Source organism: Arachis ipaensis, chromosome B02 (assembly GCF_000816755.2).
Source record: "Arachis ipaensis cultivar K30076 chromosome B02, Araip1.1, whole genome shotgun sequence".
NCBI classification, from domain to species: domain Eukaryota; kingdom Viridiplantae; phylum Streptophyta; class Magnoliopsida; order Fabales; family Fabaceae; genus Arachis; species Arachis ipaensis.
The window spans coordinates 4,630,350-4,635,712 of NC_029786.2; positions in this window are offsets into that span (position 1 = coordinate 4,630,350).

Consider the following 5,363-nt stretch of genomic DNA (forward strand, 5'->3'; position numbering starts at 1 on the left):
TCGGCGATGTATTGTATATTTATTTTTTTTAATTGACAAAAAAAAATATCAGTGACATTTTGATTGAAGACATATTTTTAAATTATTTTTCGGTCAAAACGTCATTGACGTATTGCAAAAAAAATAAAAAACGTGGATGACGTTTTGTGAAAACGTTAGGGATGTTTTGTACTAGAAGGAATAAAAAAATATAAAATTAACTATAAAAGAAGTTTTAGATTGTGCTAAAACGCAAAAATAGAGTATGAGAATAAAGTTCTAAATAGAAATGGAGTGACGAGAGCTTTATTCTACAAAATATTCTCAATTTGAGAGAGTGAAAAAAGTTCGTGAATGAGTGTGATAAGTATATAAAATAGAGGGTTATATTAATTTTAAAATATACTACAATGGTCAGATTTTATCTCATACACATGAAGGCGTGAGTTTTTCATGTGAAAATCCATGTGTTATTGTTGTTCTTCTTTCAATAACATATAAAGGACTTAAGAGTATACTTTTTCAAAGTGTAGATCATCAAGTGCAAAAAAAAGTTATAAATATTCTGTACAGATAGCCTGTGTTAGTATTTGGTGGTTTCGACCAATTTCAAATAATGCATGTGACTGATGAGTCTTGTATGCAAAGAATATTTTTTATCTATCATCAAACTAGAGTATGGGCCTCACTTATCGAGTTGTATGTTGAGTTCGAATAAATCAATGATATTGATTTTCCAGAACTCAACATAGACTGGGTGGGTTATAATACTAGGTGGGTTAACATTAACACTGAGTCACTAACAATAATTAATTTACTGAAACTAACCCTAACACTAACTAATACCTATACTAACACCGGTACTATTACTAACAATTAATTAACTTACTATTAACTAATAACAAAATAACCTAAAAAATTACAAAATCTTATCCAATTTTTTAAAAATTTTTGTTCACGCTTTCAGTTCAAAAAACAAAAAAAAAAAGAGCAATAACTAAGACATACAAATATTTACTTGAATGACTTTGGTTTAGTTGTGGTGACTGATAAATATGGATGCTGTCGTTTTACTTGTTTTTGGTGGATTTGCTTATTTTTGGTGGAGTAAGAATGACAATGATAAAAGAGAACCGTTTTGTGGAACTAGAAAGAGAAAAAGAAGAAATGAAAAAAATGATTACTAAGGTGAAAAAGTTTTATGCTGAAAAGAGAGAGCCCGTCAGCCACATGTTAACTATGCATAGAAAACGTCATTGACGTTTTGTGCAAAACGTCGCCGACGTTTTGTTAAAGAAGATAGTGATGTGGATAGAAAAATGGCGGTAACATTTTCCTGTAGCCATCAGAAATCCCTACAACGGCGTCAAACACTGTTTTTTGGGTATTTTGGAGGATTACACCAATTTGAGCCCAATATTAGAAATAAAAAAGCTCTAAAAATCACATCACAAAAGGATTATTAAAAATAAAAAAAAAACTAAAAAATAAATCAATCTCAAATAGAAAGTAAGACAAAGGAAAGAGAAGTAGTGGAGAGAAAATGAAGAAAAAAAAAATTCAGAAGAAAAAAGAGTGTAGTAAAAAAATTAAGAATGAGGATGAAAAAAATAAAAAAAAAGACACACAGAAACACAAAAAACAATACGAAAATAGAATTAATAGAAAAGAGGATTTTTTATTAGACCTGTAAAAAATTTGTTTTTAGCAACTTAGACCACTTGAATAGAATTTTTTACTAAATATTTAAAGAACTTGTCTTTGACAATCTAGATTAAAAGGTTGAAAATTTGAAAAAACTAACACTAAGAATTACTTTAAGCAAGATCTTTCAAATTTTTTCATATAATAAGCAAAATAAATTATTCACCTCATTTGATCACACAAAAAAAACGTGCACAGTATAAAGCAATTCAAAAATTTTTATTTGTCAAAAGTTGTTAAATTATCTCACAAAAAATGTTTAAATAGACTCATATCAGATTAGTCTAAAAGTAGGCCAAAAAGTCTTTTCATAAACCAAGTCCAACCAAATTAAATTACAAGGCTTAGAATAATACTAGTCATAACTAATTTTTGTTATGTTAAATCAACTTGATTGAATTTGATTAGCAAAAAAAATTAAATATATAGAATATCTAAATTGTCTTTCCAAACAAGTATCAGGAAGTGAGGAGAAAAATGGAGGGTAACTCTCTTGCAAAATTGAGGTAGAGATAGTTAGGGGTGGTAATGGATAGGGTAAAATAGAGTTTGGAACTAACTCTAACCCTACTTGCAGGTTGAGATTTTTATATAAACTCAACTCTACTCTATTTGCGGGTTGAGAATATCCCAACCCTAACCCTATCTGTTCTTAATCTATGGGTACCCGATTTTACTCGCGAGTTACAAAAAAGATGCAACATTATTATATAACTTGATGATAATTTAAAATAGAACTGACTTTTATGTAAAAGAAAAAAGTATTAAATTATCAATTAAAAATCTTTTATATTTAGTGAAAAATTTTTGATTCAACATCACTTAAAACATATTTTTGCATAAGTATATAATATATACGTATATAAAGTGTGAGTTGATTGAATAGAGTTGATGTTTAACCTGCACCTTATCCAACTTACACAAAAATTCTACCCGCATCTTATCCTATCCATTATGAATTAAATTGACAATCCTACTAGATGGAATGAGGTCAAATTGAGTACCACAAATAAAATGCATATTGTCACCCCCTAGTGACAGCCCTCCCATCAAGACAATCTCGTTGAGAATAAGAGAGAAATAAAAGAGCATCTGTTTATTTCGCTCATATTCTCATTTTGTACAAGTATACAACTAACAAGTTGGTTTTTCATTTAGCTAGCTATTAAAAATAAATAAATAAATATATTAAACTCATATTAATAAATTATGTATAAAGTTATAGATATCCGATCCTGGTGATAGTGATTGATCATGGCATATATATTTACGAAAAGAGTAACATAAACTATAGAAAGCAGGCTTCAATTAATTTCTTCCGCCCAAATCGCTAAGTAATGTAATTGAGTAATTCAATGTGAAAGAGATCTTCATAGTCATAATATAATACTAGTAATTCTTTTGCCTTGGAAAATATGTAGTCCTCATCACCAAAAAAGACTCGGATACATTTAAATAAAGGGAGAAAAGTTATTGTAAAATCACACACGGGACCTTCTAACTATCCGTTTGTTTAAAAAGGATTTATCAATCTAAAAATTTTAAACAAGTTTTTTTTTTTATATTTATTTAAGGGCAGAAATTGACCTTGCTACTGGTCTTAGGTTGTGACCAATATATAATATTAGGGCAGATAAGATATTTCGGAAAATGCAAAAAAAATCAGCAATTAAAATGCATAGTATAACACCTTCAATCACGTGAGTCAATTTCCGAATGAAGCTGAACTATGCATGTAGATCTATTGGTCTATGTTCAAGTACCTGCTCCCCACATTATTACAGTATATTTAGTGGGTAAATATCAATAAATTATTGTCATGAAATCAATTATCAACCTCTAAATTATGTATAGGTTTATTTCTTTGTATTAAGTTCTTTTGGCATAACAAAGTTAAAATTTAGATATTTTAATTATATAAATTCTAATATTATATTTTAAATATTCTTAAATTTTGTCTTTTGTAATTTATTAGCCATCAATAAACCTTTAAATGGAACTTAAATCTGTGACGGATTAGTCATTAACTTATCAGATTAAAAAATACCATGGACATAAAAAAAAAGAGAGAGTTAAATTTTCATTATCTGCAAATAGTCTTTCACTTCAGATAAATTTTAGGGTAAAACACATGCATAAACTAAATACATAACAATATTTCAAAGCATAAAAACGTAAATCAAAACTACCTGATTCGATTTATATACATGGAAGAAATGTTTTCAACTACTTGTTTTAAATTATTTTAGCACCATGTAATTCGAATCATATTAATTTGATTTAATACTATAATAGCTAATTTGAATTCAATGAATTCGATTTTATAGAATTATGAACGAAAACATACATATAACATTATTTAGTTTGAAACTTTCATATAATATTATTATGTGTTTGGTTCAGGGGCAGTGCTAGGTACAAGAAAAGGGGGACAATGACCTCTCTAATTTTAATTTTTTACATGTAAATTATATGTAAATTTTAGTTTAGTCCCCCTTTAAAATTTTATTTTAGTCTTATTTTATTGTGTAAATATTTTTTACTCCCTTTAATATTTCTTCTAGTTCCGCCCTGGTTTGGTTTATGCATGTGCAGGTTTTACCCTAAATTTTATTCAGTTTTTATATACACATCCTCTTAAAATACCTGTTGACTTTAATATCAAAATTCTTTGCATATATTTCTTAACCGTCGCCCTAAAAAAAAACAGCAGTTCGAGGTGTTTTAACACCTCATTTTCAAGCGTCACAATTCACTTTCAAGTACATTTTGGTATACATATATATATGTTTTTTCTTACCAACTTATAATTTTAAAACAGATGATTTCATAGCAAATTAGTGTAGGAGAATATATTAACAAATCAAATAGTGGCATCCAAATTAAAGAGGCAAGTAAGCAACGAATCCGGTAATTTTTTAAAAAATGACAATTTAATAATAAATTTTGAAAATACATTAAGTGTTAACAATTTTAGCCAAACTCTTATGTATATACTCTATTTGTTTTAAAATAAGGTTAACTATGATTTTGAGTCATATAGGCCAAAAAAATTTTTTTGTACCTAACTTTTTTTTGCATACAAAATCGCCCTAAAGTTTAACTTGGTTTTAAAATTGTCCTTACCTTAAGGATCAAAGTCGTACGAAGATGGCGGTGGAGTGGAGGCAGATGTGGATCGTGGACAGCTTTTTTTTCTTCTTCTTCCCCTTTCGTAGGAGAAAAAACACTCTCTTTCTTTTATTTATCTTTTTTTATTTATTTAATATTTTTTTGTTACGAATAATTTGGTCCAAAATTTTAATATTTAACTAAAAATAATGATTTTAAAACTTAGTTCTAAATTTTAAAGACGGTTTTGTATGCAAAAAAAAGTTAGAGACGAAAAAAATTTTCAACATATACCTTAGGGACCAAAATCTTACTTAACCCTTTAAAATAAGTGTCATTTTTATTTTTTGGGTTCATTGAAAAATTAATTTTTTTAATGAAACAAAAAATAAAATAAAAGCAATACTTATTTTAAAATTGAGGGAGTATATAATTGCTACTAAAAAACTAATTAACAATGGGAGAACAAATAATACTCTTATTAAGTAGTTGAACGACCCAGGAGTATAATTAATTCTACATTTTTTACATAACCGGATAAAAAAAAAAGGACAATAATTCATAAAATC